The sequence below is a fragment of the Geotrypetes seraphini genome, chromosome 6 (genome assembly GCF_902459505.1).
Source record: "Geotrypetes seraphini chromosome 6, aGeoSer1.1, whole genome shotgun sequence".
NCBI lineage: Eukaryota > Metazoa > Chordata > Amphibia > Gymnophiona > Dermophiidae > Geotrypetes > Geotrypetes seraphini.
The window spans coordinates 210,791,579-210,806,670 of record NC_047089.1 but is presented as its reverse complement, the minus strand read 5'-3'; the positions used below and the strand labels follow the sequence as shown (position 1 = coordinate 210,806,670).

Below are 15,092 nucleotides of genomic sequence, written 5' to 3'. Positions count from 1 at the left end.
ATTTGTCTTGCCTTGGATGAAGCATGCTCCACTTGCTTGGCAACCTTCATATCCTCACTGACGATCACCCCTAAGTCTCGTTCTGCTACCGTTCTTGTTAGGATCTCGCCATTAAGGGTATAAGCCTTGCAAATCCATCTCATATATATTCATGGTGGAGATCCTGAAAACTTGACCTGGCTCCAGCTCTTGAGGACCAGAATTGCCTACCCCTGGCCTGTAGTAATGCAGCTTTCACCATATAACCTTTTAAGTGCACAAAAATAGTAAACGTGCACATGTATAGGCAATATTAGAATTTCCATTGGTAGTTCAAGATGAGTTACATTTAGATACAGTGGGTATTTTCCTGTCTCCAAAGAGCTTATAATCTCTAAATTTGTAGCCAAAGCAATAGAGGATTAAGAGAATCGCCCAAGGCACTAAATATGTGCATAAGCAAAATATATTTGAATCTTTTTTTTTCAGAATTTTTTTTTTGTTCATTTCACACATTGTTTAATTTTAACATCTATTAAGTACTTTTTGATGCACCCAAATCAGTTGAACGCATATTTAATTTTGTATGCACTACATTTAAGATATAGGAGTAGCCTAATGGTTAATGCAGTGGGCTGAGAACCTGAGGAACTGGGTTCAGTTCCCACTGCAGCTCCTTGTGACCCTGGACAAGTCACTTAACCCTCCGTTGCCCCTATAACTTAAGATTTTGAGCCCACTAGGAACAGAAAAAAGGGTGACGGGACAATTGCACACCAGACACCAGCACGCCGACAATTGAGCACTGACAATTTGGCACAAGACACGAGTGCACCGCGGGAAAACTTAGTTTTAAAGAGCTCCGAAGGGGGTGTTGGGGAGAGAACCCCCCCACTTTACTGCATACTGTTCACGCTGCTGTTGGGGGGGGGGTGAGAGTACAACCCCCCACATTATAGAGAAAATGGAACTTTTCCTGAAAATATCTGAAAAAAGTTCCGTTTTCTCTATAATGGAGGGTTCCAACCCCTTCAACAGCATGCAATGCTGCTTCCATTTGGGTTTTTGCCAGGTACTTGTGACTTGGATTGGCCTCCATGAAGACGGGATACTGGGCTAGATGGACTGTTGGTCTGAATGCAGTAAGCTTATTCTTATGTTAACTAAAACATTTTTTTCTTTTGGTTGTTTTCATTTTGAAATATACTATTGAGGTGCTGATGGTATCACAGTCCCCCTGTAGGGGGTGCACAACCTATTTGTATGGATTGATCTGCCAGCATTAAAGGAAAACAAATTCACAGATTTAAATTCCACCATTGTATTGGACAGACTTGTACAGTTTGTATCCCATATATGGTGATTTGGTGTGAGATGAGCTGGGGAGGACATCAATGGAACCTCCATTAACTTGGAATATGAGGACATTACTGGCCAGACTTTATAGTAGATATTCCGGAAACAATGGGATGGTTGGATAGGCTGGAGTTAGCTTAGATGGCAACTTCAGCCATCTTAATACAACTTCCGGCACAGCACATTTCACAGATTCATCACTGGCAGAGCTTGAGAACATCAAACAAATTAACATTTCTAAAACATATCCACTAAAACTGTTATATGAAATAAATAAACCCAAATCAACATGAATCGGTACAAATTAAGGCAGATTGCGGTCCCCATTCCATTATTCAATTCGGGAGAGCCACAATACCAGGTGGACTTTTAGTCTATGGCCCAGAAATATCAAAGAAGAGACAAATTAATTTAATCTTGTATTTTTAATGAGAATAACTAATGGGCAGACTGGATGGACTGTCCAGGTCTTTATCTGCCATCATTTACTATATTATCATATCATTTTTTTAAATAAATTATTTGCTCAATGGGGTTATTTTTTTTTCTGTTATCAGGATTTAGCTCAAGAGTAATCAAAGGTTTAGTAAATCCAGTGATAGATTATTGGACTGTGGGGTACCACAAGGCCCAGCCCTTTCACCTATTCTGTTTAATATATTTTTGAATCATCTTGCAAGATGAATTCAGGAATTAGGAATCAGTATATATATATCTATGCAGATGATATTTTGTTGGTATATGATTTATCCCCTTCAACATTGGATAGGATTGAAGAATGATTGGAGGAACATGGACTAGTATTGAATATGTCAAAAACAGTAGCATGTTGTGTTTCCAGTGACAAGGTAACACCACAACTAGATTTTTTACTATACCATCAGCATATAGAGATAGTAGATAGTTTTAAGTATTTAGGGAATTATAATTGACTGTCATTTGAATTTTGAGAAGCAGGTTTCATCTACAGTTGCGAAAGGATTTGGGGCATTAAGACAACTTAGAGCTATTCGAGATTTCCTGAATGAGAAATCGTTACATACTTTAATCCATGCTTTTTTTCTATCTAAATTGGATTATGGCAACTTGGTATATGTGGGAATAACAGCAGGGCAACTGAAACGTTTACAAACAGTACAAAATGCGGCAATTTGGCTGTTAGGTCACGCACACATCTATGATCATGTAACTCCATTATATTTGAAATTCCATTGGTTACCAATGGAATTTAGAATTAAATTTAAAATCCTGATGCTGGCACATAGGGCACATTATTTGAGTTACAACCATTATATCTCTCTCATCTAGTGTTATTTTACACACCTAGTCGCTCGTTGAGATCTTTAAATGGCAATAGAGTATCTGTTCCCCATATCTCAATGGCTCACCTTGCCTCAACCAGAAATGGTGCGTCTTTCTACTTGGTTCCAATATTGTGGAACAATTTACCAGTAGAGTTAAGGAAGGAAGAATCATTTCAAAATTTTAAGAGACATCTAAAAGCACATTTTTTTCAAATGGCTCTCCCGAATTGAATAATGGAATGGGGACCGCAATCTGCCTTAATTTGTATTAATTTGTACTGATTCGTGTTGATTTGGGTTTATTTATTTCATATAACAGTTTTAGTGGTTATGTTTTAGAAATGTTAATTTCTTTGATGCTCTCAAGCTCTGCCAGTGACGAATCTGTGAAGTGGGCTGTGCCGGAAGTTGTATTAAGACCTGCACTAAAATATGACTCTTTGTTATCAGGCCTCTTCAGAGACTTTTGTATCTCTTAAATTTGTTTTATTTTATTTTAAATTTTTTATCTTCTTTCATTATTTCTATTTTCTATTTCTTTTATTTTTGATCTTGGAAATATATCATGTTATTACTTATTTTTAGTTGATCAGGTACTTTAGCTAGATTGTGAGCCTTCGGGACAGATAGGGTAGTTTTTCTCAAGTACCTAATTTCATTTTAGTTTGATACATTGTAAACCGCTTAGGTCAGTAAAATGCAGGAGCGGAATATCAAATCTTAAACAAACATAAATTATGCTAAAATACAGAATTATCCTAAGACATTCACAAACTTTCTCAACTCTTTATCTATGTATAGAAAGAGAGAGGGAGAGAGAAAATGCTGATGCTTGACTCTCCATTCCCTCTAGTACAAACTTAGATTGTTAGTCCTTTGTAACAGAGAAATACGTACCCCCTCTTCTATTAAACTGCACTAGCAGTTTTTAGCGTAGAGAGCCGCGCTGAACGGCCCACGCTGCTCCCGACGCTCATAGGAACTCTATGAGCGTCGGGAGCAGTGTGGGCCATTCAGCTCGGCTCACCGCACAGTTTAATAGAAGAGGGGGTTAGTGTACCTGAAAGTAACTTACCTGAAGCTCCTACTGCAGGGGTGTCAAAGTCTCTCCTCGAGGGCCGCAATCCAGTCGGGTTTTCAGGATTTTCCCAATGAATATGCATGAGATCTATTTGCATGCACTGCTTTCATTGTATGCTAATAGATCTCATGCATATTCATTGGGGAAATCTTGAAAACCCGACTGGATTGCGGCCCTCCAGGAGGGACTTTGATGCCCCTGTCCTACTGTAAAAGATGTAAGCTAAAGCCGGGTAAGTGCAAACATACGTGGGGTTTCCTACTCTGGCCTTGAGGGATGCAATCAGGTCCACTTTTCAGGATAACTAACTACTCTATGCAAACTAGCTATCTTAAATCTTAAGGCTATGTAAATACAACTACTGTATTCATAGTGGATCTCCAGCAAAATCTTCTAAAAACTGGACAAGCTTGAAGCCCTGCTTCAGTGCCCTCTGTATCTTACTCCCCTCCTTCTTTCTTTCCTTTTTGTGTAGATGCATAAGTTCCTGCAAACTTTGCCAAAAAGGTCCTGCTTTCATTTCGAATCACCATTCCAAACGCCTTCCAGCCCAGTGTCGGTTCCAGCTGGGGTTTGGGGCAATAACTATTTTTTTCAGTGGACTGATATCCAGGATCTTCTACAGCCTGTTGACCTGTCTCTAGCAATGGTGAAGAGCAGGCGTTGGCTTCCATTTTTTATTTCCTTGGGAGGAAAGGGAGTCGGGTTTAAGCTGAGGCAACATCAAAAGTGTTATGTTGTTGGTACTATTGATGGTCTTTGTAGTTTGTGGGTTGTTTTTTTGTTGTTTTTTGTTTTTTTAGGGAATGTGTGACTCCTGTTTGTAAGGAGCAGAGTTTGGTGTTGAAAAATTCAGGCAGGGAAGGGCAATGGATACAAAGGGTGGGAAACAAGAAAGGCAGGGGCAGCCCCTTCCCATTAATTCACTGTCTTTTTATACAAGCAGGGCTTATGCAAAATAATTCATGACTGGGTAAAAGATTCTGGGGAGGGACTTGATGGAAGGCCACAAAGACGGACCTCATCTCACTCCCCCCTCCCTTTAGTGTTTATCTTTGGCCCTCACTGATGGAATTACACTGGTGTTGGCTGTGAATGTTTTTACTCTATAGAGCTAGCACAAGCCGCTAGTGTTTTGTTGCACTATGCAAGACTCTGCATAGCAGCAACGTGTATGGTGCTAAGGCTAGACAAGGAAAAGGACATTTAAGATCTGGTTTCAGCAGGGGTTGCATATGTTTTAACCAAAGAACTATGGGAGATGCTTCACTACTTTTATTGACTGAGGCAGCCAGGGATATGGAGCTGGGGCTTTAATATCTTGTCCTTGCATCTGCTCTAGAAAACTGTGTGGCTGATTTTTTTTTTTAACAAAAGTGTAACCTTGAGAGTGTTTTTCACTTATATGACTTTACCTTATTTGTATGCGTTGTTGAGCTGTATTCCTTGTGTAGGATGGAATTGTGCTTGCTGATAAAAAGCCTTTACCACATGACATATTACAAGTGGAATAAGTCTGTATTGAAAGGAGACTATCTGAAATTAGACCCATGTTGCACAGGGTGGAGGGAGGTAGATGCACTTAAGCAGATTAAAACCTTGCATAGGGCTGACTCTTAATACCTAGCTCCTATGCACCACCTAAAATATTAAACATCAAAGAAGCTTGCAAGATAGATTGGATAGAGAAGAAAGACTTCAAATAACACAAACTGTTAATACCAGTTATAGCAATGGTCTTCAGCAAATTCTCCATGTAGGAATAGGGTAATTTTTGCCTCTCATTCTTATAACTGTGCTTGTTGCCAAATTATTCAAATATCCTAATGTGCAAAGTTCATCCACTTATCGAAACTATATAAAGTCTGAAAAAATAAGGCTGACTGCTAAGCTGATAGATTTAATAATTTTTCAGCTTTTGTAGTGATTGAACAAATATATGGATTACTTGCAAGAAAAATAAAATTTATCTAATTCAATAAGTGGGTTTAAGTTTGGATGAACTTTGCATATAATAATATTATAGTTAATCGTTTGATGCCAAATTTATTCAAAAAATGAGGAAGAATTACCCTATTCATATGTGTTTATGTGAATGGTACCAGCAGCTTGAGCTCTAAGTTTGAGCTGTTATCTCACTGGTCTTTTTTTTTTTTTTACCCCTCCTTGCCTTTTATCTTGTAAGCTTATTTGATGGCTACTTAATATTTGGTTTGTGGATTATTGCAGATTCTGCACTTTACTTCTGTCATAACCCCATACAGTAGCAGTATTGGCTGCAAAAGATGGACCAACTCAAAGTAGCTCTTGCTGGTGTGCACTTTATAGAGAAAATAAAAATATTTTTGGCCAGCGAAAACCTTGTATTTCAGTATTGTGTTAATGAAATAAACCTAGAAACCAATCAATGTGTGTGCTGTTTTGAACTTGAGTTGATAAGGTGAACTGATAGCGCTGTAGAAGGCTGTATTGATCTGGGTACTTATCCAACTCACTGTAGAACAGTAAGTGTTCATGTTGTGTTACATGAACTGTCAAAACCCAGCTTTGTCTACCAGTTTAATACAGCCAGTGTACACTGCCTGGAACAGTGGCAAGAAGCAGTGTGTACCCTCTACAGGAAAGAATAAGTGTTAGAACCCTGCACCCTCATTGCACATTTCAGAGGAGCAGAACAGATGGGCTCGGAACGCTCATCCGGAGGCTGTTATAGGGGAAAACTCCCTCCTGGGATTCAAGACAAAGTTAGACAAGTTCCTGCTGAACCGGATTGTACGCAGATAGGGCTGGTCTCAGTTAGGGCATTGGTCTTTGACCTAAGGGCCATCGCGGGAGCAGACTGCTGGGCACGATGGACCACTGGTCTGACCCAGCAGCGGCAATTCTTATGTTCTTAAGCCCGTATTTATAAAACCGAAGTACTTTTAGCACAGTCTAACGCCTTCTGCATGCAGCAGACTGTTGAATGGTTAACTGCAACGCTTTTTGACTGTAGCGTGAGAGACATTTTTCTTCTTTGAGTTAGTGTGGGTGGGGGGGCTTTTGTTAAATTGGTTATTGGTTGTGTTTGTATTTTGATTGTTATTTTGGATAAACTTGAATAAACACATTGAAACATTAAAAAAAAAAAATATCGAAGTACTAATAGGAATAACCACACAACTGGACAGAAACACTACCTACACCATCTGTTAACACATTTTTTCCAAGACCAAGGGCTATATTCACTAAGCAAACCGATCGGTTTGTGACCACTTAACTATCAAATTTCCCTCTGGCCTGATTCACTTACCTCTCCTGTGATCCGCTTAGAATCCTTGCATGCAAATTGGACAGCGACCCAATTCACTACCCAAAATTTCAGATCTGACTGGGCTGGCCGCTCAACCCAACAAGCAACTGCTGGATACCAGTCGAAAATGACTTTTTGACTCTCCAGCTCCATAGAAGCCCTGCTCTGCCCCATGTCTCCTGCCTGCTCACCCCGATCTTCCAGCCCAGCTTTCTGCCCTGAGCTCCTACTTTCTGCCGCCTTCCCTGCAGTGCAAGCCTGCGGGTTTAAAGCGGGGCTGCACTGTGGGGAACTGCAGGAGAGAACTTCCCTAGACTCTTCCCTAAGGAAGTCCCTGATTGGCTGAGGTGCCCAGCCCCTCCAAAGGGAGGAGCCTGAGGCACCTCAGCCAATCAGGGCCTTAGGCCTCTCCCTGTGCATCAGATGATGTGATGTGCCAGGGTGGGGCCGAAGGCCACTATTGGGCAGCGGCAGGGCAGGAGAGTAGGAGCAGGAGGAGTTTGCTCCTGAAGATATTGCTGGTGCGTAGGAGCAGGAGAGACCGGGCACCCCTCCTGCTCTCATCAATTTTACAGGTACCGGGGTGGACCGGGCCCGACCAGGGGTGGGAGGCCTAGGAGCAGGAGGGACCGAGCACCCCTCCTTCTCCCAACTTTGGTGTCGGCAGGGGGGGGGGGGAGTACCACGCTGCTTTTCTATAATTTTTTTTTTTTAATTCTGTTTTAACATGATGGGAGGAGGGAGTTGGTATCCCTCCTGCTTTTTTTCTCCGGGGAAGGGAGGGTCATGGCAGAGCAGGACAGGCAGGAGAGATCACAGCCTGGGGGGTTGTCGGACAGATCTCTGCCGCCGTTCCCCGCAGTGCAGCCCCGCTTTAAACCTGTGGGCTCGCACTGCAGGGAAGGCAGCAGAGAGTAGGAGCTCAGGGCAGAAAGCTGGGCTGGAAGATCGGGGCGAGCAAGCAGGAGACAGGGGGCAGAGCAGGGCTTCTATGGAGCTGGAGAGTCAAAAAGACGTTTTCAACTGGTCTCCAGCAGTCGCATCTTGGGTTGAGCGGCCAGCCCAATCGGATCCGAAATTTTGGGTAGTGAATTGGGTTGCTGTCCAATTTGCATGCACGGATTCCAAGCGGATCGCAGGGGAGGTGAGTTAATCAGGCCGGATGAAAATTTGATAGTTAAGTGGTCGCAAACCGATCGGTACACGATCGGTTTGCTTAGTGAATATAGATCCCCAAATAAGGCTAAGGTCCCTAGGGCTTAGGCTGTATTTTAAGACACTCAAGTTTAGGCTATTGTTGTAAGGCAGCATTTGCCAGGAACAGTGTACTGTAGTGCTGACAGTAAAGTCTAAATTCAAATCTGTGACTGGCTGCAGGTCCTGAAAGACCTATACAGGAATGTGTGTATAACAACCGAGAAATAAAAATACTATTTACAAACAGGTAATAAAATCTTCCTTTTGTAGCAGCTCGGGTGGTATAATACTCTCCCCTAATTGTAAGGCCACCTGTTGCAACCCTCATATTTCATAGCTTCCATGTACCTCATTTTACCCCCAGAGTGTGTAATCAACTGGAATAGGTGGGGTGTGGAAATAAGCAAATGAAAGATGACCCTTTAGAACAGGGGTCTCAAAGTCCCTCCTTGAGGGCCACAATCCAGTTGGGTTTTCAGGATTTCCCCAATGAATATGCATGAGATCAGTGTGCATGCACTGCTTTCAATGCATATTCATTGAGGAAATCCTGAAAACCCAACTGGATTGCGGCCCTCCAGGAGGGACTTTAAGATCCCTGCTTTAGAACATTATTGCAGCATCCTTTAGCCATCACAGAAGAGCTGTTTTGAATTCCTAAACAGTGTATGCAAGAAGCAAATTTTTTTTAGTCCCATTACCACCCAATAGGTAATGCTCAGAGCTGCCACTTGTGAGCTCAGACATAAAAACACCTAGGGGCCAGTGGCTCCCTAATCCCCACTTTGTCCTGAACAACTGCTCTATTTTTTTTCACAATTGCACAGCTGTCAGTGAGTTTCAGTTACAAGACTTTGTGACTAGTGAAGACGTTTGGACTGCACACTGATCAAACTCGCTGAGAGCTATGTGATGCTGGAAGAAAACAGAACAGTTGTCCTAGAAATGGGGCCTAGAGACAGATTGTGAGAAAGGACAGGGAACATTAGCAAATCAGGTGGAGGCATCCTGCTTAGAGAGATTAGGGATGGCAGATGGGAGTTGAAAAGTGTTGGGAGACAAGATGGGTTTTATTTACACATATTGCTCCAAATGTTCACGAGCAGCTTTTATCACCCAGGGTTCTGGATACCATTTGCTTGTGTTCAACTCCTTTTTGCCTGCTTCAAAACATAGTAAAGCTCACTGGGTCAGAAGATAAACAAAAAGGTAGTCATGTCTCTTATAGATATGTATTACCACAAAGAATAAGGTTATCATATGGCTCCAGAAAAAGGAGGACAGATTGAGACATCTGAGTTTTATTTCCATTACTTTCAATGGAAGTAAAACCCAGATGTCTCTGTCTTGCTTATTTCAAGTTTCAAGTTTATTAAAAAAAAAATTTATACCGCTTATTCAAATTTCTAAGCAGTGTACAGAAATAATAAAAAAGTAATCTTTAAAAGAAACAAAACCAATTAGTGTTAAAATATTGTACAATACAGTATCAAGTTAGTAGACTTTAACATAAACACATATACTAACTGGACACAAATGGGAAAGTAGGACTGAACTACAATAATTTAAGATAAAGCACACCTAGGGATAAAACAACAGGTAGGGAAAGGGACTGTAGTTAGCTAAGTCCTAAAAAGGACAATTTTATCTAAAAGCATCCTCAAATAAAAATGTTTTAAGTTTTGCTTTAAACTGCTTTATCTAGGTTTCCACACATAAGTGGCTGGGCAATTAATTCCATAGAGTGGGTGCAGTGACAACGAAATGATTAGATCTCAACTTATTAATTAATTTCAGAGACGGTACAACTAAAAGGTTTTGCGATATGGAACAAAGAGATTTAGCGGGGTGATAAGGAGTAAGCAGTCTATCAATAAACTCTGGTTGGCTGTATGAACAAGTAGTAAATGTTTTTTTTTTGGGTTTTTTTTTTAGTTCAATAGTTTTTTATTGAGTATTTTTAGAAAATACAGGAAGCAGTTCAAATACATGAAGTCAAAATAAAGCTTTCTGTATAAAGAGCATATAAATCTATATTTAACTATAGAGGAACATAACAGTGAGAAATGTTCCTACTATTAGAACTGCATGTGAAGAGAATATAAGAAGAAAGTGAGGGAGAACAACAGAAAAAAGGGAGAAAGATGAAAGAAAAGGAAATCAAAGAAAAGGAGTAAATGTTAATAGTAGAATTTTATAACTGATTCTGTGTTCGATAGGCAGCCAATGAGCATCGATTAGAAGGGGAGACATGATCATGTTTCTTTGCGCCATAAATGATCTTAACAGCAGTATTCTGTATATCTGAAGGCGTCTTATTTCCTTTTTTGTGATGCCCTTGTACTTACATTGCTTTCAGTGAAAATAAAACCCAGGTGGCTCAGGGGCAGATTCTCGAAATTAAAATCTGCCTTTAACGTGCTTGCTAAACTGGATCTAGCCCGTTTAGCTTGCATGTATGTTAGTAGCTTACCGAGGTCTTTTCCAAGTTTTATAGCAGTCTCCGATACTGCCATGCAAATGTAGTACGAGGTCATTCATATTAAAATGAGCACTCCGAGCAACACTCTATACTCACTGAATGATTCTCTAATATTGTGCCACATTTGCAGACAAAATTTACCGATAGGTCTGAGCTGTTGTTGCCTTACTTTCTGATGTGCCTGTGTGCTAATTGGCTAAGGCACTGACAGGAAAGTAAGGTTTGACAGCTGAGACCCCCCTCCCCCAATGCAAATTAAAATAAATAAAACAACAACCCAAATTGAAGTTCAGCTGGAGGGATGCCCACTCTGCTGCTGCGTCATACAATCATCCAACACTAATAACCCTTACCCCCACAGTGGGAGAGATGCTCACTCCCGCTTCCATGCAACCCCCCTCTGACACACCCTGTGTCTGACGACTGACACCCCCGCCTCCTTATCTTGTTTATGATGGCTGGCCAGAGGATGCCTACTCCCTCCAGCCAGCTGGCCCTCCTCTTCAAAATGGTGGATCTTCCTCTCCCCAGTGCATTCTGGGATGCACTAAGGAGGGGGCTGAAGCTCTGATTGGCCCAAATGGCTAAGGCCCCTGCCATTTTGAAGAGGCAGGCCTGCTGAAGTAGGCATCCCTCCAGCCAGCCATCGTAAGTAAGATAAGGGGGGTTGGGAGGTCGGAAGCAAAGGGGGTTGTATGGCAGCAGGAGCAAGTGGGCATCTCTCCTGCTGCTGGGGGGAGTGGGCATCTATCTCACTGCCAGGGAAGGGGGGTGCATTGCATGGCAGCAGGAGAGAGTGGGCATCTGTCCTGCTGCCAGGTGGGATGGTATGGGGTGGCATTTCTCCCACTACCGGGGGGAGGAGGGGGTGTCAGGTGGGAGATTACTTGATTTCAGTGGCTCAATTTGTTTTGGATTTTTTTTGCATTTGAGTCACCAGCCACAAAGTTCGAGCAATGGCAGCATCTGTAGCTTTCCTCAGATCTACTCCTATTGAGGAACTCTGCAAGGCTGGCACTTGGTCCTCGGTTCATACATTCACCTCTCATTATTGGATTAACTACACTTATGGATTAACCAGAACGCCCAGGACACCTTTTGGCTCCTACACTTCGTTCAGAAGACTCCAGAATCTGTTATATTGCTGTCAAGAAACAGGAGGAAGAGGAATAGATAGAATATCAGCAGCTCCTGAAAAACAGAAGAAATGTAAAAGCCAAATCGGGATATGACAATTTTCAAAGCCCTTTATTCAAATAATCCCCTGATGCAGCTGAGGTGCGAAACAGGGCCTGTCGGGATATCTAAATGAAACTTACAAATGAGATTTAACTTAGTTTTCCAAGTGCGGTAGACCTGCACTGGATCTTTAACTGCAGAATGCGGTGATTTTGTAATATCAGAAGAAACTACTAAGATAAGTGCCTATTTCTTACTCCATTGAATATTTATGAAAAATTATTTAATAAGGACCACTTGAAAAATGAAACAGTGAGTTCTAGAGCAGCGTTTTGTGAGACCAAGGATGTATTTCTCTATGATAATGAAATATTTGCCATAGGTAGTTTCACAGGAATGTTCCTGAGAAACACTGAGGTCTTTTCCGCTTCTAAAAATTAAAAGATTAAAGGATATATGGCATATAATTTCTGATATTAAGAGTGTGGATGAATATCATTTTGGTGTGGTTATATTCCTTATTCTGGGGCCATATGGTAACCCTAACAAAGGATGGCGTTGTAGCAAGAACAAAACATTTTTTTTTTCTCACCTGTAACAAATTTCTTTAGTAGACAGGACGAATAGTCTGGTATTGAATTGGGTGATATCACTGAGATGGAACAATTCTGCCAGAGTTCAGACCTAAATGTAAAAGTTAAGAACATGCACAGCCTTTCCACACTCAGGAGTCTCCTTAGTTCTTCTGCTGGTGCTTTAGCTCAAGGCTGCTCAATTTATCTGTAATTTTTCCATAATCTAGGACTATAGTCATACAAGAAAGAGGTGAGACTCACTAATATTACAGATACAGATAAACCAACACAGCTTGACTGAGCATGCCATTTCCAAGTACTCTAGTGCTTGCACTAGTCCATAAAGCAATGTCTCGCAAACTTTGTCAAGCCATGGCACACTCGACATAGTGGCTGTGGCTCAAAGCATCTGGAAGTCCACCGACATCAACACGATGATATCACGTGCAAGCATGATGTCATCATGTCAACATCTGCGAAGGCCTTCCAGATGTGCCCACCATTGGGTGGGTGCCAGAAGGGAAGACACGCAGAGAGGAGAGGCACTGGTGCCGGCTGATTGCCTAAATGATGTGCCTTTGCGAGAGGTACGTCCTGTAGGCAGTCAGCCAGCACCAGCACCTCTCCTCCTCCCCAGCATCTCGCAGCAGACCTGAAATCCCAGGAGGCACACAGTTTGCAATACACTGCCATAAAGTGAAGGTATGAAACAAGGACCACATTGCTGTTTTGTATATGATATTCAGCAAAGTGGTTTTTACTAGTTAGAATACCAGTTTATTCATAACAGAATTGGACACAGGACACTGATCAGTTTGCAAAGATGCACCTGCTGGGAGCAAAGGTTTAGTTGTCTTGCCCGAGCTTGGGGTAGAATAATTTCAACCTTCTGTCATCTTCCCTCCTTTGCCTGCCCCTTTCACTTATACTCTATAAGGAAATTAAGGCAAATTTTCTCTCCTACCCAGCTGTCAATTTGGTTATGTAGCAAAAGGGACAGTAAGGCTTCAGGTCAATCAGCAAGGGGCAGAATGTCTCATAGTACAGGCCAATCTCCTTTTTCAGACTAGAGCAGTGGTTCCCAACCATTTCCTGGGGGATCACCAGGCAGTCAGGTTTTCAGTATATATCTAATGAATATGCATGAGAGATTTACATACCTCTCACTTCCATTATATGCAAATCTTTCTCATGCTTATTCATTAGAGATATTCTGAAAACCCAACTGGCGGGTAGTCCTCCAGGCCAGGGTTGGGAACCACTGGACTAGAGTATGAAGGGACTTCTAGCATTAATTTTTACAAGGTTTAGGCAAAACCTTGGAAGCGCCATTTCCTCATTGACACAAAAGAAATAACCACCCTTGGTAAGAATTTAGTTTTTATCCTAAGAACTACTTTGTTGTGATAAAATTGAGTTTTAGTGTAAGTAGCCAAGTTTACTTATTCTTCAATCAAAGTAACCACTATAGGAAAGAGAGGAGAGTGTGGTGTAATTGTTAAAGCTACAGCTTCAGTACCCTGAGGTTGTGAATTCAAACCCCATACAGAGGTTAAATTTAAGATTTTTGAATTTTCCTCAATCTTCTTTACTACAACCTATTGAAATGTTAAAGAAATTTTTGAGAGAAGTCTTAACAAATCCCTGTTGAATCTATGCCCCTAACAGCGAAAGCTTACTATATAAATTTGGGTAGACCTTTGAAAAAACCAATCTCAGTTCAGAACCAAGAGGCCAGCCTTGATGTAAGTGGCCTATTGGAGAATTCTGATTTGGATTTGAATAAAGCAACCCTAATTGCTACATTTGCACTAGAGTATGACAGGAATTGGATTCTTCGAGTGTATTTCAGGTTTACAGATGTAAAATTTATGGGTAATTCTGTGATGATATTTCCTGACCGTTGTAGGTCTACTCAACAGAGAAGAAAGGCCTTTTTGGCTCTTAAATCTCAGGTATTGGACCTCAAAGGGACATTTTTCCTACAATTTCCATGCAAATGTATTGTTAAGGTAGAGAAGAAAACCTACATATTCTTTAACCCTGAACATTTGATAAATTTCTTGGAAGCAAGAAAGCCTTTAACTCCAATGGCAATCTCTACTCCTTTAAAAGTGAATGCGGAATTAATTTGATATGTAAAACTTAACCTGTCAATTGGAAATCTATCTGTTCGTGTATAATTATTTTCCATATCTTGCCTCCCTCTGTTTCTTTATTAATGGGGTTTAAATAGTCACATAAATTATCTTTGCTGATAGATTTCTTTTTATTTTCTATTGTAACTATTTTCTTGAAGATTTAGGCTTGTAAAAAATTAAAAAGTACCTGGAAAAAGCCCTAAAAGTAGCAGCATTGCCACCAATCCAGGGCAAGCTGGAATTTCTTTTATGGCATAGTTAACATAGGAAATAGCAGCATGGGTCTGCATAGCTCTAGCATTGACCACAAGACTTTGCAAGCATGCAGAATACAGCTGCACATTGAAAATGGAAATCTCCAAGGAGGCTTCTACAAATTTGGAGGATCACTGATGCTCTAAGAGGTAGGGGCACTGGCAAACCAAAAGTAGTGAGGGAGGTTTGCCCTGGGTGCAGACTCTACACACATGTACAGTTCCACGTTCCTCTGCCTCCACCTCTGCTTC

The 15,092-nt window shown here is 41.2% G+C and overlaps 1 protein-coding gene across 9 annotated transcripts in view; it reads left to right on the top strand.

The window, feature by feature from the left end:
- Positions 1–5,476, top strand: part of DDHD2 (DDHD domain containing 2) — a 69,192-nt gene extending 63,716 nt beyond the window's left edge. For all 9 annotated transcript variants that reach the window (XM_033948843.1, XM_033948842.1, XM_033948850.1 and 6 more), the window contains one exon: positions 4,196–5,476. The gene's annotated coding sequence lies outside the window, so the exon portion shown is untranslated. The remainder of the gene's footprint in view (positions 1–4,195) is intronic.
- The last annotated feature ends 9,616 nt before the right edge of the window (positions 5,477–15,092 follow it).